Genomic DNA, 27,037 nt, shown 5'->3' on the forward strand with positions numbered 1-27,037 from the left:
GAGCAAGAAGCCAAACCTGAATTTTTTCTTCCAAAGTTACTAAGCCGCGGTTGTCTTGCTTTAGTGTGCCAGTAGGAGATGATCTGTTCAGAGAGTCAGCTTGGGGTGGGTTAGGGGATGCCTGGAGGGAGAAGGTTGTTCCTACAGTAGAGATCCTAGTGTTGGCTCCCAGGTCCTCTAGGATTATGTGTAGAAGGATTTGCAGGTTAGAGCCTTGAAAGGCAGTTTCGCTGTCCTGGCATAAAACTCTTAGAAAAACAACAACCCAAGGGGTATAGAGGGTGTGATAAACAGATCAGTGGGAGGACATTCGGAGGCAGAGCAGCAGAAATTAAAGCCAGCTTGACAGTCCATTTTTAACTCAGTTCAGGCAGCTGCACTGCCTGAAGGTCAGGCGAGCCAAGGAAGGAGATGTTGATAGGCTGGTCTTTGAAGGCCAGTTTCCACTTCTACTTCAATAAACAGAAAAGTGGAAAATAAACAAGCCCATTTAAGCCAATTAAGAGCGGTTTCAGTGGCTAGTGTGTTCAGGACCAATGGATGGGCCCCTGGTCAGGTGTTGGATGCCAGCTGCCTGACAGTCAGTCCCTGGGCAGGCCACAGAGCCTCTTGTCCTTCCTGGGCAGCATTACTAATGAGGCTGCCACTTACCTGCCTCCAAGGAGAATTATTAGAATTAATATAATGAGTGATCTGAACCAATGCTAGCGAAATAAAGAAATTACTAGTTTCAATTTCCTTAGGGTATTTAGGCATAACTCATAAACTAAATGCCTCCATAGGGCCAGAAAGTTTATTGGAACTTATAGAAAGTAGTAGTTGCTCTTGGCTCACCTGACTAACTGAAATTTTGCAAAGCCCTTTGGGATGTGACTACCGAAAACAATTTACTTATGTACAAAAGACTTCAAATAATATCTTCTTGGCTCAATGGGCCTTGCTCTCAGGACTTATAGGGCATAAGGAATGATTGAAGTAAAACACATACCTGGAATAATTAAGAATGTCCTTTTTTATGTACTTACAAGTGTAGAAAATCCATTCTATCACTAGTTTGCATCCTCGCAAGGTTAAATAGAACTGATTTTTTTTTTTTTTTTAATTGAAGCATGGAGAAGATTTAAGAAATACTAAGTGCCATTATAGGCTAAGTGTAAGGTGACACAGTCTATCAGATTTCAGAAAAATGTGGATACAGTCAATTGTTTATTATTGAAAGTTCGTCACATTAGGGAACTTCAGGTGTTTATTAAGTGCAGTGATAAAGAAGTTTGTTTGATTGCTCTTTCATTATATCCTCTAATACTATATAAACAGTGCATGGGAGTGCTTACTGGAAATAGTTGTGTATGAATAGAAAATCTAGTCAGTTAAATAATTTGATTTCCTTTCGTACACCAGTGTATTATGACAAACTAAATCATAAGCAAAGCCTTTAACTTAAGCATGCTTGCTTTTTTATTACTATAATTCACTCATCCATCTTCTTATATAAAGAAAATGAGATAGCAGTAACAGCTGGCAACAGTATGTTCATCTGATGTATTTGCAAATATTTAAGTTCTAGGCTTCCTCAGGTATAAATATAGTATTCATAATGTCATTGCTTACCTAAAGTATGAATTCACAATGCCAGGGATACTGCAAAAACAAAAAGCAAAACTGATGCTTTCATGTATTATTACAGGAAATGTTGGTGTCTTTTGCATTTGTGATTTGGAGTGTTGAATGTTTATTACGTGTTTCACTAGCCACCTTTCTGTCTTTATTTGGTATGAATCACTTATTTTTGAATCTTATTAATACATTTACATTCCACATATTGCTTATTTTATTTCATAAACTATGACACCTGAGGGAGAATTACTGGGTTTCTTAATCCGAACAATTCAGGGAAAACTTATAGGACATGGAAATTGATCTATACATTAGCAGCAAGCTCATGGGATTGTTGTAAGGACTAAAAGAGAAACCCTTAAAATCAATGCTAAATATTATCTCTTTTTCATAAACAAATATGAGATCTTCAAATGCATACTATCTCTGGATTCCTTTAGTTGTGCTAAGTTTGTAAATTTGGTGTCCCATGCAAAGTGCTTAGAACCAAACTAATACTGATATTAAGCAAGAGCTTAATGAGTGATATTATTATTATTGCTGTTGTTATATTCTGAAATTGTAGTTCTCTGAGTCAGCGCAACATGCAAGTGGCTAAATGGAGTTGGGGAAGTATTGTTAAAGTATAAGAAAATTTATGATCTTTCCTGTTTGCAGGAAATCTGGAAATTATTGCTACTGATTAGGAAAATCTTTTTTTATTATAATACATCCATCGCTGTATGGGAAAGCAGGAAGGGATCTGCCAATGATACGTAACAAAATAATGTGGGTAAAAAATTATCTTGGTGTAAAACACAGAGTTTTATATGTTAACTTTCCTCTTAATCTAGAAAATACTTTTCAGGAAATAAATAACATTTACAGACAATTGAATTGAAACTATTGACTACAGAGTGATGCAGTTGTTTCAAGATATGTATGATCATCTGTTAACAATCTGGGTGAGATATTTAATCATACTTTTAATTTGTCTTTGAGGGTGCATCACCAAATACAATTTCCATTTAATGATTAAATATTCAATATGACTTATTCTATTAAGTAAAGTAACATGGAAACTTGTCTAGTATAAGACAAAAACCGGCCGGGCGCGGTGGCTCAAGCCTGTAATCCCAGCACTTTGGGAGGCCGAGATGGGCGGATCACGAGGTCAGGAGATCCAGAGCATCCTGGCTACCACGGTGAAATCCCGCCTCTACTAAAAAAATACAAAAAAAAAAAAAAAAACAAACTAGCCGGGCGACGCGGCGGGCGCCTGTTGAGTCCCAGCTACTCCGGAGGCTGAGGCAGGAGAATGGCCTAAACCCGGGAGGCGGAGCTTGCAGTGAGCTGAGATCTGGCCACTGCACTCCAGCCTGGGCAGCAGAGCGAGACTCCATCTCAAAAAAAAAAAAAAAAAAAAAAAAAAGACAAAAACCAGGCCCAATATATAAAATAATACATAATGCTTGCTATTAAAAGCTGAGACAGTCTTCCAGTAACAGAAGGAATTGCCTCTCTTTTTAAGCAGAGAAATAGTTACCATAGCAGCTTGTCTCAATATAGTTGTATGATTTTGTTCTCTTCATAAACAATGCTGTGTATTATCAGTCTTTAAATATAGACAATATGTTTAAATGCATACAATATCTGCTTTTCCTTAATTATGGAAAAATGTGTAATTCAGGTGACTATATCAGAGGATGTCAGCCAGGAACATGAAGTGGGTCCTTGACATTTGTCTAGGGGTGCATCTTAAAACCTTTACAAGTTCCAAATTTGAGAATACCACTATACCATACCATTTTTCTGGAATTTTAATGTGCACCAAGAAATGAGGAAAATAAAGCTACATGCTCGTGTCGATGTTGGGTTCCTCACTGCTTTCCCCTCCTGTACCAGCCAAGTGTCCTATTTTGGTAGGCCAGCCTTGCACAGCTTTTGTCATTGACATTTGTATCCTAGCAAAACTACACATTACTTCTTGACATAAACCTGTGGTGTTGCTCAAGAAGAGAATTGAATCTGAGAATGCCTGAGTGTCGACTAGATATGGAATTCTGCATGGTACTTTTTAGAATGAGATCTAATCTCCATTCTGCAGATTTAAAGCACATTAAGGTTAAGAAACTTGACTAGTCCAGAGTGATTCAGTTTTTTCATCTTCATGGTGTAGTAGTTAGTTGCATGAACTGTGGAGCCTAACTCCTAGCAGTGACATTTACTAGCTGTGTAAACTTGGATTAGGTACTTACCATTTCTGTGCCTCTATTTGCACCTTTAAAATGGGAATTATGGGGAAGGAAGTGAGAGGGAGAGATTTGTTAAAGCAGTGGTCCTCAACCTTTTTGGCACCAGGGACTTGTTTCGTGGAAGGTAATTTTTCCACGGTTGGGGATGCGGATGGTTTGGGGATGAAACTGTTCCATTTCAGATCATCAGGCATTAGTTACATTCTCATAAGGAATGGGTAACCTAGATCCCTCACATATGCAGTTCACAAAGGCTTCACGCTCCTATGAGAATCTAACGTTGCAGCTGAGGCAGAACTCAGGTGGGAGTGCAGGCAATGGGGAGCAGCTGTAAATACAGATGAAGCTTTGCTCACTTGCCCACCCGCTGCTCCCCTCCTGCTGTGCACCCAGTTCCTAACAGGTAATGGACTGGTACTGGTCCATGGCCTGAGGGTTGGAGACCTCTGTGTTAAAGGATACAAAATTATAGCTAGATAAGAGGAATCAGTTCTAGTGTTTCTTCCACTGAGGGTGACTATAGTTAACAATAATATGGTGTTTTAAATAGATAGAAGGAGGATATTGAATGTTCCCAACGCAGAGAAATGATGAATATTTGAGATGTTAGATATGGTAATTATCCCAGTCTGATCACCATACATTTTATGTGTTGAAACATTACTATGTACTGCATGAAAATGTACAATTATTACTTATCAACTAAAAAAATTTTAAAAACTACACTAAATAAATAAAATGAGAATTATAATAATTTTACCTTACAGGGCTGTCGTGGGGGTTCAGTGAGTGAATGCATAATGTACTCAGTAAATGTTAGCTATTATCATAATGATGAATTTTACTCTGACCTTGAAAAATTCTCAAAGTCATAGTGACATCTTAATGAACAGGTAGCTAGAGGAGTGTTTACATATGATCAAGGGTGTGTATAAAAGCATGTCTTTTGTACATATTCATTCATTTGGTCAATTGACATTCAATAAATATTTGTTGTGTATTAATTATCTGTCAGGCCCTGAGAATACAACAGGAAACCAAATACGTTTGGTGCCCATCACCAGACAGATTATGGTTTAGAAAGGTATATAGGCAAATGAATACAAGATTATAAATAGTATGATAAAGGTAGGGGAGGTACAGTGTGCTCCAGGAGCACAATGATGTAAACACTAATGTGTTTTGAAGTCAGATTTATAACCTTGCTACCGATCATGCATATCACAGAACAAAAGCATAGGCATCTCTTGGCAGAGTGTAAGAAATGCAGAATCTCAGGCCTCACCCTACACTACTGAAACAGAATCTGCTTTGTGGTAAGATTTTTAGGTGATGCATATTGTATGCAATTAAAACAGATTTTAGTTAAAGAGAATGAAAAAAACCATAAGACAATCTAAACACTTGTACAGCTATTTCTTGGTCAACTAAGAAAAAATATTTCTTGAGTACCTACTACGTGCAAGGCCTTGATGCAAGGTGGATAGAGTCTCAGCTGGGTAAGTGTTTGTTGATTCTCCATAGCTCAAGTCAGATATAATGGCTGTAATGAAAATAATCCATCCTGTGTGGTTTTCAGGTCCTGGACCTAACTCACAGACCACACACAGCTATGTGAAAACAGTCTGGTTTTCAGAGAAGACTGTCTTATGTAAAAATTAAGTCCTGTTTTAATAAAGTTGAGACATTATCAAACCCTGAATTATATTCGACCTTGATGGAATGGAAGCCTATAATATAACACAAGGAAGGGGCTTATATAATAAAATGTATTTAAAGTAATTGGTCTATGGAAAGTTGCATTTGGAAACCACAAATTTAGAAGGAAGAGAGTAACACAGAAAGATATATCTTATTACTTCCAAATTTACTACAGAGGATAAATAGAGTTATGTATGTATTCATTTCTTCTGCTGCAACTGTATCATAAAATATGTTTTAAAACAGTGACTTAGTTTTTGAAATATTGTACTGGTAATTGGGAACTATTTTGTAGATGTTATCTATTGGGGCAGAAGAGCTAAATTGTAAATTGCTGAAGAAGCCTTTCAGGGGATGTCAATATTAGCTATAAGCATGATGAAGTACATTCAGTTTTGTGACATTATTGATGCATCATATCTAAATTAAGCAATAAATGGTACTTAATTTATAGCATCACATAATTACCTTTGCAGTTAGCTTAGATGTTCATATGCTAAAGGCTTATAAAACAGGCCTCACCTCTGAATGTGTAACAGAGTAGTATACCTTTAATGGTTTGACTTTGGGCTCTAACTCAATCAAACTTGCCTTCAAATTCTGGCTTTACCATGAGTGGGCACATTGTGAAATTAACCAAAATCCTTTGAATTTCAGCCTCCTTGTCTGTAATATGGAAGATTCAATGATACAATACATGTAAACTTTCTAGCAATGCAACTGGCACATATTAAGAGCTAAGTCAAAGGTGGTCATCCTAGACACTCATGGCTATATAGGTTTGTTCCTGTAAATGCACAAAATTCAACTGTAGTAAATAATTCATCAAATGGTGTGACAGACCATGCAAATGGTTATAGATTTTAGTGTGCACATAATGCATAATAAAGAGTGCACATGCTGCAGAATCAGGAGACCTGGCCCCAAATACAGCTTTTATATTAACTTGGTATCTGACTTTGGACAGGATGTGTCAACAGAATTTCCTGGATGTAGTGAGAAACTAAAAAGAGGTTCACGCAGGCTGGGGGAGAGATTCACCTACGGATTTCAAAGCAGTAGAGACCAGGGCCTTACTTTGTGGCTATGTCTAGGAGGTGGCAAGACCTTAGAAAGGACTGGATAGAGTTCCTATTTGGAAAAGATTCGTGCTGTTCCTGAAGAGCCATATGGAGCGGAAGAAAATAGCCAGATCAGATGGGATGCTGAGGGCACAGGTGATGAAGATCTTAGCTGTAACCTATGCATGATCAATGACTAGAGAGTACAGTCTCCATCCCTGCCCCTCTCCTGAAACCTCAACATTGCACAGGCTTTGAAACCCTTGACACATGTATTGAATCTGGGGGGTAGGAGGATAAGAATGGTAAGGGCAAAGAATGAGTGACATTAAATTTTCTATTCCTCAGCTGAGTGAAGGGTAAATGTCAGAAATTAAGTTAAATAACAAACATGAAGCAGTAATGTTGCTTTATTGCACAATTCAGTCTGTGGACTAAGATTGATACTCTATCTATCTACCAGCATAGCTGTAGTTGTACTTCTGAAAAATATATTTTAACATTTTTCTTTCTAGTCAATTTAAGGCAGCATTCTTGGAATCCCTGCTTTTAGTGTCTACAGTCAACATGAGTTCCATACATAGCACATTTTTAGTTTATTCATTATTGAAAGATTGCTGCCTACAATGAAACCTATATATAAAGTACTTTTTAAAAAGTGGTTTTCATGTGTTCTGTATTTAAATAGTTACTATGAAAACTCCATAAATCAGGACTATTTTTGTATTTTCTAAATCAGGGAACTGTTTTCAATTTTGAAATTTACAAATTGGCTATTAGTTTAGAAATTTGAAGCAAACCCTTCTTTACTAACTTTATTATTTTATTTAATTTTTTAGTTTTCTGGACTTGCTTCTGTAACACTTTCTCTGGATTGTTTAACAGGAAGATAAAAGCATAAGAATTATTATTTTAAAAGTAATTTTTATTGTTATACTTGTTAGATTCCACCTGCATAATTGCCTATAAGGGTTATGTGTTTATAATGTCTATCTATAAACAGTTCCCTGATTTAGAAATGAAATTAAATTTTTAGAGGAGAGATTTCTGCATTAAAAAATAAATATGCTAAGTATAGTTTTCATATATCTTGATAAATTATCCTTCATAGGAATTGTACAGTTTTGGGCACCTACCAATAAAGTATGAGAATTTTTGTTTCCTTTTTCTCTCCAACATTTATTCATTCATCTACTCTACCTTTTTATATAGTTTAAATATGTTCTAGAAACCTATTGGTTAGGAGTTGTAATTTCTCTCATGCTAGTTAGAAGAGATATTATCATAATTTTTAAAAGGCAAAACTATAAATGGAAATTATTAATCATAACTTTCAGGCAAAATTAGAAATGCATCATTTTCTTTCTGATTTCCACTTTTGAGGAAAGCCTTAAGGATGCATCTACAAAGGCCATTATAAGTTCACTGGTTGATCACCTCAGGCACCAAAAATATATATATATTTTTACCACGCTACACTAAGTCATCAATCAACTGTTTTCTTGTTATGTGCGGACACTGGTGTTCATTTAAGCCAGTCTTTTTGCTGTCTATGAGGAAAGAATTTTCATCAAAAAGATAAAACATTCTTTAATATAAAACTTACAAGTTGCCAGTAATTTGATTTCAATTTCAGATAGTTAAATAATATTTCCTTCTTTTTAACCTCAGTAGAATCATGACTTTGTTATAGCCCACAGTAGAATATTCAGTTAAGTGCAATTTCATTCATCAAATGTTTGTGGATGTTACTACAGAGGCCAGGGCAGGGAGAGCAGAAGTTCAAATGCAGCTTTGGAGAAGGTTCTAGGTCAGCTCCATCCAATCCGATAAGTACAGATAAATTTGTGATTGAGCACTTTAAAATGTGACCAGTCCAAAGTGAGAAGTAGAAAATACACACCAGACTTTTGAAGATTTAGTCAAACACGAAGAATGTAAAATATCACATTAGTAATTTTTATATTGCTTATATGTTGAAATAAGATTTTTGATATGTTGGGTTAAATAAAATACACCACTAAAATTAATTTCACCTGCTTCTTTTTGTGACTTAAAAATGTGGCTATTAGAAAATCCAAAATTTCCTATGAGGCTCACACTAAGAAATACAGGACAAGGGCTGGGCGTGGTGGCTCATGCCTGTGATCCAAGTACTTTGGGAGGCTGAGGCGGGCAGATCACTTGAGGTCAGGAGTTCAAGACATGTCTGTCTTTTCACCAGTATTACACTGTGTTATAATACATCCTGAAATCAGATAGTGTGAGTCTTCTAAATTTGTTCTCTTTAAGAAATATTTTGCCTTTTTTATTCCTATGCATTTCATATATATTTAGAATCAGCTTGTGGATTTCAAAAGAAAATGTCTACTCGGATTTGAATGGAATTGCGCTGCATCCAGATCACTTTGGGAGAAATTTGCATCTTAATTCTATTGAGTTTTCCAACAATAGACATGATGTAGCTCTCTATTCAGATCTTCTTCAATTTCTTTTGCAGTTTTCAGCACAGAACCTGCATATATTTTGTCAGATTTATAGCTAAGCATTTTATGTTTTTTATGCTATTTTAAAATTTCAGTTTCCAACTGTTTATTGCTAGCATATGAAAATAAAATAGAAATACAGAAATACTATCTAGAAATGCAGAACTGCAATATACAAAATAAACTTGACCTTTTTTTTTTCATTCTTGCTAATATCACTTATTAGTTCTACTAGGTTTTTGGCGAGTTCTTTGAGATTTCTCCACAAGCAATCACGTTCTCTAAAAATAAGGACAGTTTTAGTTTTATTCGATTCATTCCATTCTGGATGCCTTTATTTTTTTTTTTTTTCCTTTTATTGCACTGACAAGGACCTCAAGTACAGTGTTGAATATGAGTAGTAAGAGAGGACATTCTTGCCTTGTTCACATTCTGAGGGGGAAAGCATTCAGTCTTTCCTACTGACTATGAAGTTAGCTGGAGGTATTTTAGAGATGCTCACTATGAAGTTGAGGAAGTTCTCCACAATCACTCTTTGCTGAGAGGTTTTATCATGAGTGGGTGTTAAACCTTGTCAAATACTTTCTCTACATCTTGTGAGATGATTATATGGTTTTCTACTTTATTAATATGGTGAATTATATCTATTGATTTAAAAAGTTCAACCAGATTTACATTTCCTGACATATTTAATCATGGTATGTTATCTTCTTTTTAGTTCTGAATCTACTTGTTCGTATTTTGTTGAGGACTTTCACTTCAAATTCAATAATATTCCTCTTGTTTCATGAGGAATATTATTGGGAGTTTTCTTTCCTTTCTTTCTTTCTTGTAGTATCTTTATCTGGCTTGGGTGTCAGTACAGTGCTGGCCTTATTGAATGGTTTTTATACAGTGTTTCCTCCTCTTGTATTTTCTGGGAGAGTTTGTGTAGAATTAGTGTTCATGCTTTTCAGTTAAATTTTAAATATCATATTCTTGGAAAGATTTTCCTAACATTCAAATCTAAATTAGATTCCTTCTGTCTTTTAGTGTCTTTTTTGCTTTGTACATTTTATTATAACTTATCATTAAAAATGTATGCATATGTTTTAGGCTTATTTCTGTAATGTTTTCATCTTGTTCCAAGAGTACAGGCCCATTTCTCTGTTGTTCACCATGATATGCTCATTCTTTGCACAGTGTCCGATACGTAATAATTATTGACTGAATAAATGAAAACCCTGAATCTCTAGGGTATAACAAATGTAATTATTTATTATTTATCATTACAGTGGTGAGTATTATACCTATAATTGCTTACTATGTATGTGTATAACTTTACTATAGTGGCAAGGAAAGGACTTAGCACACAATCTTAATGGGTACTAAAAAACATAATATTGTGATAGGACTAGATCATTGCTTACATAGTGAATGATAATGTAGAGCTAGAAGTTCCATAAATTACTTTCACCCTGATAAAAATGTTTTTATATTTTGTCATGTGTTTTGAAAAAAAAAAAAACCAAAATTTTGTGAAATGTTAGATCTCACATTTAGCCTTAGCATGAAAAAAATATAATTTAGTAGAAATGAGATTTTAGTTATTTAGCTTTCAAAGATCAAATATGATCAATTTAAATAAAGACTTCATGTTATATAACACTTTGAGTATTTTCTAACTTTCTTTTTTCAAATAAAATCTACAAAATATGCTTTGGTGACACAAATAGCAAATTGGTCAGAGCAGGAAACTACGGAGCATATGGTCCCAATTTTGGGGCACAGAAGCAGCCTTATCTGCTGAGGCATACAAAGGAAAAAGATTAAGGAAGTGTTTACAATTCATTCTAGTGGCTTCCATTTCAAATAAGTTTTCAACTTGTTCCCAGTTAAATAGCTGCTGGAAGTCCTCTTTTCCAGAAGCGTCAGTAGTTTTGGAGGGTAGAAGAGAAATGACGCCTACGGTTAGCTAATTGAACAGGCTATAGAAGTGTTATATGAAGTCGAGCCTACAGCTGTCTCTTTACAATTTTAAGTTCTGCCTAATGGCTTCTCTGTACATAGTGAACTGTAACTTAATTAGACGTGTAAACAGGCTGTAACCTACTCTTGTACCAATCACTGGGTTTCAGGCAATCCAAGGCAGACAACTGTTAAAACCATGTTTAAGTAAGGCAAATGCCAAGTTGGAACCAATCCAGCTGTTTTTATTCCATTCCAAATGTTCTTCTTCCATTTTCTGCACATTTTCCTTTTTCTTTCCGTAAATATTCTTCAACCATCTACTGCTGGATTCCTGCATTATTCTTTGCTTAATTAAACTCTGTTAAATTTAATTTGTTTAGATTTTTTTATTTTCACAGAAGAGACCATGACTGTATTAAAAATAAAGCAAAAAAACAAAAAATCTAAAAGCCAAAGTGACTTTCCCTTGCTAGTTGAGTTTCATTCATTCATTCTTTCAACAAACACAAAAGGTGTAATACGTAGCAAGTGCTATGACAGAGGATGGAGGGAGATTAAATGGGGAGCCGAATAAATGTAGCACTTGTCTTTACAGAGCTGCCAGTTTAGTGGGAGACTAGGAACAACATACAGGAGATAATGGCAAGTGATGTTAAGTCCTTTGATATGGGATGTGCAGTGATTACAGTCATACAAAGACGAATATTCACCTAGGTAGGGAGGGGTTATTTGGGGGAAGGTTTCCTTTTTAAGTTGGTGTTTGAAAGATGCATAGAAACTAAGTATGTGAAAGGAGATGAGGAGTGGAATAAATATTATGCACAGAAGAATCAATACTGTTAACAACAACCAGTATTTATGGGCATTTACTAAATGAGGTACTACAATAAGAATTTCACATAAGTAGTCATAATCTCATTTGATCTTTACAGTGACTCTATGACTTGGGTGTTACTGTTATAAATTTAGAAACGAGGATGAAGAAACTGGGTCACAGAGAGTTTAGAAACTTGCTTCAGGTTACTCAAGTAGAGCCAGGATTGGAAAAGTGTTGCTCTATGAGTGGCTGGTTTCAGGAGAGAAGTTCAAAACAGCTGAAGTGCATAATGTGGATGGATGGAGGTTGTTAGAGGAGGGAAGTGGGGAAATGATGAGAAATGAGATTGGAAAGGGTGGATATAGAAGTCAGATTCCAAAGGGCCTTGCAAGCCTCATAAAGGAGCAACTTGAATATCACTTAAATGTTAGCCATCCTAACTGCACTTTAAATTCCTGCTTTAAAGTATTTCTGGAGCTCCTTTATCTTACTTGATGTAGTGAAGAATATAGTCCTGACTCAGCTGCCATGACTTGAACATGACAGACTATATTCTAGTAGAAACTGATTTTGGTTAGAAGTTTTTATACCCTTGAGTAAAATAATCAGAAAAATTTCCTTATAGGAATTTATATCTTCCTGACACAAATAGCATTCATTGTCTGTAGTTATTTTTGCTGAAGTGTATTTATTTTATTTTAATCTTTGGGTTAGACAGGACACAATGGACTGTTCTTTTTTGTTGTAAGGGTACCTCACAAATAATCTGTTATAAAAAATAAGGTATTAAATTTTGTGAATGTTTAAATGTAATTTACAAAGTAAGTTCAGGTTCAAAATTTTCCCTATATGTAACCAGTATATTAGAATTCTCTCTTTAAGTGAAAGAGAAAAGGGAGTTATTTTTAGTATGGAGGTGTTCTATGCACGAAAATGACATTTTTCAAGTATATTAATGCAAATGATAATTGACAAAAAGTGTGGTGTTCTGAGGGATTGAGGGGGGACTCATTAAATCAGGAATGAGCTAGTGGGTACAGGAGGCTATGTTCTTAACCCTAGCCAATCATCTTTTACTGAAAGAGCCAGGGAAAAAAGTGTATGTATTAGGGTTCTCCAGAAAAACTGAACCAAAAGGAGACAGACAGACAAAAAGCGAAAGAAAGAAAGAAAAGAAAGAAAGAAAGAAAGAAAGAAAGAAAGAAAGAAAGAAAGAAAGAAAGAAAGAAAGAAAGAAAGAAAGAGAGAGAGAGAGAGAGGAAGGAAGGAAGGAAGGAAGGAAGGAAGGAAGGAAGGAAGGAAAGAAGGAAGGAGGGAGGGAGGGAGGCAGGGAAGGAAGGAAGGAAGGAAGGAAGGAAGAAAAAGAAAGAAAGAAAGAGAAAGAAAGAAAGAAAGAAAGAGAAAGAAAGAAAGAAAGAAAGAAAGAAAAAAGAAAGAAAGAAAGAAAGAAAGAAAGAAAGAAAGAAAGAAAGAAAGAAAGAAAGAAAGAAAGAAAGAAAGAAAGAAAGAAAGGTGATCTATTATGGGAATTAACTCAGGAGATTATGGAGGTTTTTCTGAAATGAAGTGGAAGTTTTGTCTTTGTGTTTGCTTGCGTACCTGCTTGGGAACCCTGACCTTAGTTCTAGGAATGCAACAAATTCTGATTTTTGGTTTGCTAATTCAGGGTTAAAGAAAATCTTCTACATTTCCACTTTATGATCAACCATCTAAAATGTGGATAAAGGAACCTGTAAAATTATGAGTGAGGTGAGGGCAAGGGGTAAATATGGAAAAAAGAAAGGTAGCTTCCCTTTATTCATTAGACTTTCATTTAGTTTCAGGGTTTATGAAGGAGCTAAGAGAGTCAAGGCAGCTTTCTACAAATTGAGCTGTCACATTCATTCTCTCATACACTGGAGTTGCCACTTAAAAATATTTTTAAAAAAATAAAAATAAAAAAAGTAAAACAATGTTGACCATCTAACAGGACTAGTTGACTCAGCCACCAAGTTACCAAATTGCTTCATTTCTGGAAGAATTCCAGCATCTGAGAATTTGAGTTTTTCTAGAAGTTGGCTTGGTAAAAGTGGGTCAGTCCCCTTGGACTTTGTCTCCTCTTAAAATAGGAAAGCCTTGGTCTGACATAGCACAGTTGGTCTCCTTACAGGTCCGTTGAAGTCAACGAGATACAGCAGAGTTTGCCAATACTATTGGTGAGTATTTGTTCACTTTGGGGTCAAGACACCTTGTGAGTCTCTGCATATGGCCAACATTCTTCAACAAATATTTTGTATCTAAATAGGGGTGAAACCATAAAGTAGGTGAACTTTTCCTTTGGTGATCCTCTGCACTTCTCCTCTATGCAACCTGGAGTCCTGTGACATTGTAAAATATGTATTTGGCTTTTGACCCTGTTTCCTCGCATGCAACTTCTAAAATACTTAGGTCCTCCAAAGTGATGGTGTTTGTGTATGTTAATGATTAACTGATGGCTGGCTGCCCTTAGGTAGCTTTAGGATGGGGGTTGGTCACCAGAAAGACCAAGGATGGATTAGAGGGTTGGGACTTTCAGCCCCACCCCTGACTTCTGGGGAGGACAGAGAAGCTGAAGCACTGTGAGGTAAAAACAACTCAACCTGCATTTTTCCTCTGCTGTCACACCACAATAACCACAGTCAACACAGAAGACTTCTGTGACCAACGTGTGGGTTTTTCCCCCACATATGAATTCTACAGCAGACACCAGCTAGGTGCCCTCCAATTCAGTTTCCATACCATCTACTAGAGACAACCAGTGGCCAATGGTTTAATCAATCATGCCTATGCAATGGTATGAAAACTCCATAAAAACTCAGAAGGAAGGAATTGGAGAGCCTCCAGAGAGTTGAGTACATGGAGGTTCCTGGAAGGGGCTGCACCCAGGGAGGGCATAGAAGCTCCATGCCCCTTTCCCCATACCTTGTTCTATGCATCTCTTCATCGGTTTCCTTTGAATAATCCTTTATTGCAAACCAGTAAATGTATGTAAGTGTTTGAGTTCTGTGAGCTGCTCTGGCAAATTAATCAAGATCGAAGAGGGAACCTTAGGAGCCCCAACTTGAAGCCAGTTGGTCAGAAGTTCCAGAGGTCCGGACTTGAGACTGTTTTCTAAAGGCAAGAGGATGGGGGAGCTGATCTTGTGGGGCTGAGCCCTCAACCTGTGGGATCTGATGATGTCTCCAGGTAAATAGTATGGGAATTGAATTAGAGGGCACCTAGCTGGCGGCCGCTGCATAACTGCTTGTTTGGTGTGTGTGGAAGACCTCACACATGTTTGGTCATGGAAATTTTTTGTGTTGATTGTGGATGTTGTGGTGTGAGAGCATAGGAAAAACGCCGTTTGAGTTGGTTTGTCTTCACAGCACCTTTCGCTCATTTCCACCCTGGTTACCTCAGCGTTTTTGGGCTTTCTGATGTACTTAGCCTGGGAGTCCCAGCTTCTTCATTGTTGGAAAAGTTTGCACGCTTTTACAGTACCTCATGCTCCAAGTGTTTCCCATCTACTTCAATTCCCCTTTCAAAACTGCCCGGCTTAGCTCCAATCCCTCAATGCTCTTATTTTTAGGCAACAATGGGTAGTACACATCAGATATACTATAATTTCTGTTAACACGTTAGATTGCTTATATTTTGATCTCTCTTGCATAATATAATGTCAGCCTAGTTAAAAAGGTAGAAAATTAAAACATTTCAACAAACAAATGGGGAGGGCCTTTATAGGGCATTTATTTTACATTTTTTAAGTAATTGCCTGCTCCTCAAATACCTAGAACTCATTTTGTGGTTATGCTTCCATTTTTCTTCAAGGCATTTTTGAGCGATTATAATTTAAGTATTTGGGGAGTTTTCAACATAGAGAATAATGGAACATAAATAATACTTTTACATGTATTCTAGATAAGTCTTCAGGACTAAGAGTCCCAGTGACTATGCAAATTTCATTCATCAATTTCAGTAGACTTTAAGATAAAAGCTAATCTAATTGTATTACTTAACAGCTAAGAAACAGGGATTCAGGGATGAGGGAAGTCTTTATTAAGGTCACTGAGATGTTGATTGGCAGAATGGGAACTGGAACTCCATTTTAATATGATTGATAGGATATATTTTATTTAAATAAAGATTAATAGCTTTAAATATTTATTACAAACATTGAGACATATTTCCAGTTATAAAGATAATTGTTTTAGTACTATTCCCGTTCCATCTATCCACTACATTTCTAATTTCCTTTTTAAAATTATTTATTTATTGTATTATGAATTGATAAATCATAGTTGTACCTATTTTGCGGAGGTACATGTGATATTTTGATGCATGTATACAATTTATAATGATCAAGTCAGGGTAACTGGGATATCCATCACCTGAAACATTTATCTGTTATTTGTGGTGGGAACATTATAATTTTTCTATTCTAGCTATTTTGAAACATGCAATTCCAGTTTCCTTTTAAATCTAACTCATAATTCACCTTCCTGCAAGAAAATGTGTGATTACCTTACTTAAAATTTGTTCAACTTGACATTTCACCAGCCTTTAAGAAAGTAATTTTAGAATGTTTATGTTTAGCATGAATTTATTTATTTAAAGAGAAAGCCACTGTGTCTAGATTGTTTGTCTTATTTACCCCATAAATAAACATGCTCCTTTTTCACTCCATAATACTCAGTGGATGCTCTGAAAATGCTGGTGCCAAAATATTTTTGATTTCTCTCTTTTCCTCATATTGTTTTCTCTACCTCCTTTTTTTTCTAGGCCACCTTAGTCTGACAGTAGAAGGTATAGTAGAGGTTAAGCGAAACATTCTCAGGGCTGATAGCAGTTGAAAGTAATTTCATCTGGTCTTTTGGAGAGTGTGCCTTAAGGAAGACGGGTAGCTTTTCACGTATCCTGTATTTGAAGCCAAAAAAGGCAAGGAAATAGTCTAGAAGTGTAAAAAAAACTGGTTGTAAGGGGAGAAAAAAATTCTGGGAAGGTACAAGATTCTGGGAAGGTACAAGAAAAAAAATTCTGGGAAGGTACAAAGGCATGAGGGAAACAGTATCCAATTTAGATCAACCATTTATCTCCACCTTTGTATTCCTGCTAATTCAAGAAAATGAGCTCCCAAATTAATTGTGGTGTGGGTATGCATCCGTTTAGCTGTGTGTTGAGAAAGCTCCTAAATTTTTGCACATGAAATGATTCCTATAATGCCCTGAAAGAATCAGTGCTTCCCGGAAAATCTCAAGCTTACTCCTTGGGAGTTTATTTCTCCCTGGTGGAATTTGATTCACCATCACATTCATAGCAGGTGTTTTGATTTTGTACCGGTGACTTGGGCACACAGTACATTTTTCTAGACAGTGTTGTCATGAAATGTGACTTGCAAAACTAAAGGCTGAAACAGCATTAAAAAAATTCTTTTAGGCAAGAATCAAGATTGCATGTTGTACTATTTTTTAACACCTTTCTCTACCTTTCTTTGTTTCTGCTAGACCCTGACAAGGATTTTTGCTGCTTAAGAATGAATTGGAAAAAACCATCAGAACAAATAAGATGCAGCATCTCGATTCCCTATCATGAGCTCAGGATGTAGGTTTTAGTCTCTTTCTCAGAGCTGTCAGAAGTGAAAGTCATTCTCATTTAAATTTCTTATTAAATGTAGCATATAGTTCTTGGATGCTAATCGCCAAGGAGCTCCATTTCCCCACTCTTGAGATAACTGGGTACAAGGGATGGGGTGAAGCAAAGATGATTCCCTGATTCTTTCTTCTCTTCTTTCCTTCTATCCCCAGGGTGCAGGTATCAAGCCAGAAACTTTGTCTAATAGTGCTCAGAAATTATGCTATGAAAGGTGATTGGTGATAGTAAGATGAACTTGTTTTCTTTTCTTTCTATTTGTTTTTCATAATAATTTGTTATAAAGAATCTGCCTGACCTAAACTTACTCCTAAGATGGCGGGTAAAAATCATGCACCAACTTTTCAGAACAAAGTGTGGAGTAGTGATGATTGTGAACTTAAAAAGCCTCCAGGATGAAACCAGGACTTTGGGGGAAAGGTAAAGGGGTTGAAAATATAGACATGATATTGGGAAGGAGGAAAGAAGAGAAAGAAAGAGAAGGAGGAGGCCAGAGAAAGAAAAACTGCAAGATACTTAACTTAGACTCTGAAGTAGTGCTTTTCAACAATGCCTCCTCTCCATTAGGCAAAGAGTGACACTTGGCCATTTCTGAAGTTATACTTGGTTGCCACAGCTTGTGTGGGAGGTAGGTGATACCGGTGTCTAGTGAGCAGGGCTAGGAATGCTGCTAATCATCCTTCAAGGTTTAGGATAACCCCCACAACAGAGATCTGTCTAACCCAAATTGCCAATCATTCTGTCATTGAGAAATCTGCTTTAAACCACCTGAACAAGGGATTCAACAGGGAAAATAATATTTTAAGCAGGCTTCATGTGTCCATGTGTGTACACAACCAGTATATAGTAGATTATTTTTTTCTGGTGAAGTACTTTACCTACATTCACTCCCAGAACTGTGGGCATAGCTGAGGATTTACATGAGTTTTGTTTCACCTGCCCCCTTGGCTATTCCTTATCTGAGACTTGATATGTAAGCCTGAGCACATACACTTCTTTTTTCTTGGCATATTAAATCTCTTTAGTCTTCCTATGTTATAGCTTCAGCAATTCCATTTAAAGCCTTTTACCAATCTCACCAGTAGAAAATTAATTTTCAAGAATGCACTCCTTTAAGCACTGGATTTACTTATTTTTTCAACAAATATTTAGTGAGAGCCTACTGTCTACAGGGCACTGCTGTACATTCCTCACATAAATCAGAACATCAGTGAACCAAACAAAGATTTTTTGCAGAGCTTATATTTTGTCAAAGAAGACAGACAATAAACAATAAACATAATGGCTAAGTAAAGGATATGATATGTTAGAAAGGGCGAAACACTTTGTAAAAATAAAAAAGAAGGAAAAGAAAGTAAGGCAGTGACAGTGGAGCAGGTGGTATGCATTATCAGTCAGGATATCAGGGAAGACCTCAGGGACAAAGCGCCGTGAAGTGCAGAGGTCGATCAGGAAGGAAATGATTTTGTGCATTCCTGCCTTCCTCTCAAACGCCAACCTTTGGTAAAAAGGGCTGCAAATGCAGACTTGGGTCCAATAACTCCCATTGCCCTCAGAAAATTTCTTCCACGGAGGCCTGCCTTTAGAGCGTGTTTTTAAAACAGTTTTGCAAATTCAATTTGTGAACTGGTTCATTGGTCTTAAGTTTAACATGAAGGTCTTCTGGAAGCCCAAGAGTTGCGTTATGGTTCAATAATATCCTGAGACTCTGGTGTTACTGAAAGCGAATAAAGGTGGTTTTCCAAAAAAGAAGGCTATTTGGCCACTACAATATCTGCTATCACTCTGGCCAAGCAGTCATAAATAGCACACATCATGACTTTATGCCATGCATCCTTCATTTATTCACCCATGTATGAAATTTTTGAATACCTACAATGAACAGGTGCACTGTGTATGTAGAAATGTAGAAGGTAAAGTCCTTAAACTCAAAGACCTCACATCTAGAGAAAGTGAACACAGGCCACACTTCTTCCAGTGTGTAGTCACATGTTACCTGTCATTGAGATAGAAATCAAGTGTTAAAACAGGGTGTCAAGAAAAATAAATTACAGTAAAAGCCATTAAGGAGGGTCTATGGAGAAGATAGTGTTTGAGTAAGTCTTAACCCATTGAGCATAATTGAAATAGGCAAAACAGGCAGATGGGAAGGACATTCCCAGAATTAGAAAGAGTAAGAGAAAAGGAATAGAGATGAGAGGTTGCCTAAAAGTTTTGTGGAAACAGGTTAAGTGTGCATTCTATGAGTCCAACAAATTTTTGGAGAGGAATTTCTTAAAGTTGTTATGAGCCAGACATGTTCATACCATGGAATCTGGGATGACAAATTTCTCTTGCATGCTACTCTTAATTCTGAAATATAGGGCAGCGTATAGGCAAGGTAATGGCACTATCTTGGAGGGGCTAGATTTTCTTTATAATATTTTAATATTTTTTTCTTTAGTTTTTCATGTGAAAATTACTGGCTGGTTGAAAGACTTCCCTTGCATGAAGCTCCCTTTCCTGGTTCCCAGGTGCTTACCTGAGCCTTACTAAAATGATGACATCAGCAAAGCTACATGTCAATAGATGTTCCCCATTTTGAAAAGTCCTCCTTGAATTCATCTCTTCCTATTCTTCCTGGATATTATGCATTACCAATATCATTATTATCTCCCACAGTTGTGGTCTATCCTTCATCATTAAGTTTTATAGTAACCATCTAAAGAAGATATTATGTATTACTTTTAAAGATCAATAACTATGTTACAATAAGGCAATTGGCTGAAATTTTGGAACATTTTAAAACTAAATTTTGGCAAAGTAGCATTCAAGACGCTTTTCATGAAACAAAATATATAAGCTAAAATCAAATAGAATCCAATATCCTGACTGTTCTGTAACTGTCCTTTGGAAAGTCGTACATATCACATATCTACAGTTATTTAATCAAAGCGAATATTTATTGAGCACATGTTAAAAGTTCCAGGCATTTTACTTTTTTTTTTTTTTTTTTAATCTTTACTACCTTATTTAATTCTGGCGGCAACTACACGAGGCAGGAATTATTACTCTGATCATTTTACAGATGGAGAACTGAGTTCAGGAGGATGAGTAACCTTACCATGACCTAGTGAAGAAAAGGATACAGGCTCTTTGAAGACTTGTTTCTTGAAAAAATAAACTTTGGGAGAACAGGATCTGCTTCTTCATCCTATGAAAAGCTAAAACAATGCTACCAAACAAATCATAGTCTTGCATTCCTACTTGCGAGTGAGAGGCTTGACTTTCACAGGGGTAGCTTCCTTCTTTTAAATGAAAAGGTTTGCTTCTCTTCTTCATTGATGTTCTTCATTGTACCAAGAATAACACTTAAGTCTATGTTGGAGTGTAAAGGATGAGAGAGGAATTTTAAAGATTTTTATCTAATGGGGAGAAGAAATGTAGTAGAATTAGATTTCCTGACATCTAGACATTGCCATCATTTAATTCATACTCTTTCTGATCATACTTGCACTAGCACGTTTTAACTTTTCAGTTTAGCTGTTCTCACTCCTTCTCCCAATCTTGAGTCAGCAAAGCTGCTAAAGGAAAGTGACTGTGTCTCACTCTGTTTATTACCAGATTTCACATGCTGCAAATAATGTCGGGACAGTAATGTGTCCAATAAACTCCTCTAAACACGGTGGCTACTTTGATTGGCTGTGTATATTGTCTTTTTAAAAGAACAGATTTGATGAAGTATGATAAACATCTACTTCATCTTTTCCCTTACATTCTTTTTTTTCTGTTTCTATTCAAGCATTTATTAAACCATTAGAAAGAAAATTTATGTCATCTTTTTAATGTGCACTGGCTTTGTTACTTTTTCTAAGCTGCCATTTGGATTAGATTTATGGAGAAAAGTGGATGGTGCAAACCAACCTTAAGTCATATAGCACAAAACAATGAGAAAAATACCCCCTTGTGACATCTAACTACATTATAATGTCCCTTTCTCCTCTTCAGTGTCTTTGATTCTGTCCTTTTCCTTTGAATGCCAAGGTCTTATTGGACCAGGGCTCTATGTGACTATTTTCTCTCATATAGATGGGTCCATTAGGAAGTGCCTTCCATTAAAAGCCTCTTAACCGACATTACATAGTGATGATTCTAGGACTGTGATGTTGTTTGGTTTCTTCCTCAAATTAAAAGGGAACGGAAAATAACTTGTTAGTGAGTAATGTCCATAAAATAATAAAGCATTTCAGTGTTCGGTGGATAGTTTGAAATTGCACATCTAATGCCCTCAACTGTCTCTATGAAAGTTGTGTTTTCAGAGTCATAAAATAGAAGGATAATGTTGCATGCAATCTTGATAAATTAAATGCTACCTATATCTTTTTTTTTTTTTTTTGACAGGAGAATTTTCTTTGCTTTCACGTTAATCACAAACTCACTTCTAAATGACAACACATGCAAATCTCTAGATTTCTTGGAATAATTATTTTAGAAATCTTATTGGTCACAGATTATCTCTGTTCTTGATGATGGGATAGCTTTGAAAGAATGTAAGCCAATGGCTTTTTATTCTAGCTGACAGTTTTACTGTAAAATTTCAGTCTGTATATATACAGATCATATAAAAATTGGACTTTGTTAACAGTCTTTCAATGTCTTTGTTTTTATTCAGCCAATTCGATTTTCAGGGAGAATTCAGCTGAATAAAACATTTTATGTAAATTTTGTTTGATCTTGCTTACATTTTTACTCCTAATGAGGCACAGATTCTTAAATCAGCCAACTTGAACCAATACAGCAGAAAGGCGATGCACCCTAACATGGTCAGCTTTTTCTGTTCTAGGGGATTATGTTCTTAAGTAACCCACTTTATTGTTTGTTGAACAAACCTATCTTCCTTAGTTTTGCAGCTTTGGAAAATGGTTCTGATTTCCTGACAGAGCCTTGGTTGTCTAGGCAGGACTGGGACTGAAGACCAAGTAACTCATGCCCTTCCCCTTGTATGCAACATTCTCTGTTCTTTCCTTCTGTTGCCCTATTTCCCAGTCCTTTCCTGTCCCTGTTTCTGATTTTTGCCCGTATGCCATGAATAGACTTCCCACTACTTTTTTATTTTACTACCCACCTGTAAAAGCCATAATTCTCATGTCTACCATGGGAAAATAGGGCGCAATTCTTCAAAGCTCAACTCAAAAGTCATCTTCTACCTGAACTCTTTGCTAAACATTAAGCTGGATGTCACTTTCTTCCTTCAAACTTCTCTAGCATTATTGTGGGTACTGTTTCTGTTGCATCCATTCTCTCTCCCGTGTTGTTGGGATAACTTGTGCACATCTTATTTTCCTTTCTAGTCTGTGAGCTCCTGGAAGGTGGAGACTATGTCATTGTGTATTGCAGAGAGCACAGTTCAGCACCTGAACCAATTAGGAGACTGATTTTTTTTTTTTTTTTTTTTTTTTTTTGAGACGGAGTCTCGCTCTGTCGCCCAGGCTGGAGTGCAGTAGCCAGATCTCAGCACACTGCAAGCTCCGCCTCCCGGGTTCACGCCATTCTCCTGCCTCAGCCTCCCGAGTAGTTGGGACTACAGGCGCCCGCCACCGCGCCCGGCTAGTTTTCTGTATTTTTTAGTAGAGACGGGGTTTCACCGTGTTAGCCAGGATGGTTTCGATCTCCTGACCTCGTGATCCGCCCGTCTCGGCCTCCCAAAGTGCTGGGATTACAGGCTTGAGCCACCGCGCCTGGCCGAGACTGATTATTTTTAATTGAGTGCATGAATATAGTATCTTAGGGAATATGCACTCACATTAGCAAAGTGCATTTTCTCTGTTTGCATCTCTTTCATTTCAGATTCCATAGGTAATCTGGAATGGAGGCATGGAGATGGAAGTTCTGGACTCTTCTTCTCATATGTCTAACCAACCTGGTCAGAGGCTTGCCAGAAAGGGCCCCGATAAAAGGAAGCTACACCCAAGATATGAGACAAGAAAATATGGGACAGTTAGCTTTGATCTCTGAATGTGTTGTGTATTGGTTTCAGTGCCCATCTCGTAGAAATGAAATACTGCTTTATTCTGCATTTAATTCTTTGTATTTAAAAAGTCTTTATGTAAGAACATAACAGAAAATACACAGCCCTTTTTAATGAACATTTTATTGCATTAGAGGGAAATTACCATTAGATTTCACAGAAGAATAAAAATCTTTATTAGACTGTGAAATGTCCCAAAGCAAAATTTTCTTACAAGTTCATTATATATAACTTCTTTAAATTCTAAATTATAATTTGACTCACCAAATGTAATGTACTCATGTAGCTACCAAAGTTTAAGACATTCAGAAGGATAATAATGATAAAAACTACTAAATATGCAAGCAATTTACCCAAAGCGGTATGTAATAAATGCAAAAACTACTGCTGTCAAAAATGTAATTGTAAGCGTAAATCCAGTAGGAAATACGCCAGGAAAGTTGCAATGTCTATGATACCTGCCATTTTCGTGGTAGTACTTTCACACTGTTGGGTATGGGGTGTTTAGTGATGTTGCATAGGAATTCTCACAGCGTCCTGTGCTGAACTCTGAGGAGAATCTTTTCAGTCAACCTTGAGGGTGTTTCTCATGTCCAATTTATTCATGTAAAGGGTAAAAAGCATTATTGCTAGACGAGAACTTCAGGTTTAAGCAAATGACAAGCCAACCTCTGGATAATAAAGCAGACAGGCAGAATGTGGCAGTGCATATTTGAGGCAGCCAATTTCTGTAGAAATTCATTAAGTAGAATGCTCCTAAGGGGACTTAGAGCAAGTATGTTACCAGAGACAACAACGAAGAGCCCAGGTAAAAGGAAGCAACATCCAAAACAACACCCAAATAAGACAAGAGAACCTGGGGCATGCCTACGCGAAACTTGGACGGCATGTGAAGAATAAGACCAGACCAGAATGGAGACAAGCCAAAGAGCTAGAACTAAGGGTTTTCCTTGACATTTTTGGAGGAGAAAACAGAAGGGTGAGACTCTGAATTTGCATCCTTTGTAGATGTTCATGTAGATTTATACCTAAGGTAACTCTACCATAAATTGTGTATGGTTCTTTGTGCAATGTATGGATTTACTCTTTTCCAGAAATCTTATAGGTCGTATCCACAAAGACTCAGTGTAAAGAACCATTGTTTCTGATGGAATTAGCTGACAATTTTAACCGAGAGTTTTGTGTGAGCAGAACCGGAGGTAGCAGATTCACAAATCCAATTAATTCACAATTAAAACTTACAATGGAAATGCAAAGTTTTTATTACATTTATAACTAATTTGCTTTCTTCCAAAATCCTTATTTACTAATAGCAGGAGAAAAATGAATTTTTCTATACAGTTTAAAATGTAATTGATCTAACAATTTAAATTTTCAATTTATAAAATAATCTGCTCAGTTGTTCAGCAGCTTCCCTCTCTCCCTGCTTGTTTTCCTCAGAGATGTATGGATACATCTCTCTTAGCACTGTTTTTGTTATATTTCATAGATTTTGGTATGTTATGTTTTAATTTTCATTTGTTTCAAGAAATTTTTTTATTTCCTCTTTAACTTTTTTCTTACCCAATGGTCATTTAGAAGGATGATTTAAAATTGCCACAGTTTCCAAAGTTATTGACTATTATTGATTTCTAGTTTTATTTCATTTTGATCAGAGAAGATATTTGATATAATTTCTATTTTAAAAAACTTGTTGGGACTTGTTTTATATCTTAAAATACAGTCTATCTTGGAGAATGTTCCATGTGGTGATGAGAAAAATGTGTATTCTGCAGATGATGTATGAAAATTCTGTAAATGTTCTATAGTCTGTTAGATTTATTTTGTCTAAAGTCTAGTTTAATCCAACATTTCTTTGTTAATTTTATGTCTAGATGATCTGTTGTATTACTCTGTGTTCATACTGCTATAAATAACTGCCCGAGACTGGGTAATTTATAAAGGAAAGAAGTGGAATGGACTCACAGTTCAGCATGGCTGGGGAGGCTTCAGGAAACTTATAATCGTGGTGGAAGGTGAAGGAGAAGCAAGACATCCTCTTCACAGGGCAGCAGGGAGAAGATTTGCTGAGCAAAGGGAGCAGAGCCCCTTATAAAACTATCAGATCTCATGAGAACTCACTCACTAGCATGAGAAGAGCATGGGGGAAACAACCTCTGTGATTCAGTTACCTCTACCTGGTCTCTTCCTTGAAACCTGGGGATTATAGGGATTACAATTTAACTTGAGATTTGGGTAGGACACAAAGCCTAACCATATCATCTATCCAATGATAAAAGGGGGCATTGAAGTCCCCAACTATAATTTGTTGGAGTCTGTCTCTCCCTTAGTTTTAATGATATTTGTTTTTTATAACTGTATGCTCCAGTGTTGGATACATATGTGTCCAGAATTATTACCTCATCTTGTTGAAATGATCCCTTTATAATTACAAAATGACCTTCTTTGTCTCTTTTTACTGTTTGTGACTTAAAGTATTTTTATCTTATATAAGTACAGCTACTTCTGCTCGCTTTTTATTTCCAATTGCATTGGAAAAAGAGTCTTTTTCCATCCCTTTACTCTTACCGTTATGTATTTTTACAGATGATATTGATTCCTTATAGGCAGCATATAGTTGGATTATGCTTTTTAATAATTCAGTCAGTCTATATATTTTAAGGGGAAAGTCTAATCTGCTTACATATTAGGTTATTATTGATACATGAGTGATTATTTATGTCATTTTATTAACTGATTTCTGGTTATTTTATATATCCTTTTTTCCTTTCTTTTTCTCTTACTGTTTATCATTGTGGTTTGGCGGTTTTCTGTAGTGGTAATATTTTAGTCCTTTCTCTTCTTTATTGTGTGTTTGCTCTACCAGTGGGTTTTATACCTCTGTGTTTTTATTATAATTGATATTGTTTTTTTGTTTCTAGGCATAGGACACCCTTCAGCATTTCTTGTAGGGCTGACCTAGTGATAAATTCCCTCAAATTTTTCTTGTCTGAAAAATACTTTAGTTCTCTTTCATTGAAAAAGGATAACTTTGTTGAGTATAGTGTCCTTGAGTGGCAGTTTTTCTTTCTTTCAGCAATTCGAATATATTATCCCATTCTTTCCTGGCCTGTAAAATTTCTGCTGAGAAATACTGTTAATCTGGTGGGATTCCCTTATTAGTAACTGGCTGATTTTATTTATTTATTTTTTTTTGCTGTTTTTAGAATTCTTTTACTTTTGACAGTTATAATGTTCCATGGAAGAGATCTTTTTCAATTTTACCCATATGAGAATTTCTGAGCTTTATTTATCTGAATATCTAAATTTCTTGCTAGACTTGGGAAATTTTCAGCTATTATTTCATTAAATAGGTTTTTTATTCCTTTGGTTTTCTCTTTGCCTTATGGGGCAATAAAAACTCACAAATTTTGTCACTTCATGGTATCTCAGATGTCACAGAGGGTTTGTTCATTCTTTTTTATTTCTGTCTGACTGGGTTATTTCAAAAGCCCTGTCTTCAAGTTTTGAATTTTTTT

This window comes from Macaca fascicularis, chromosome 5, assembly GCF_037993035.2.
Source record: "Macaca fascicularis isolate 582-1 chromosome 5, T2T-MFA8v1.1".
In the NCBI taxonomy this organism is placed as follows: Eukaryota; Metazoa; Chordata; class Mammalia; order Primates; family Cercopithecidae; genus Macaca; species Macaca fascicularis.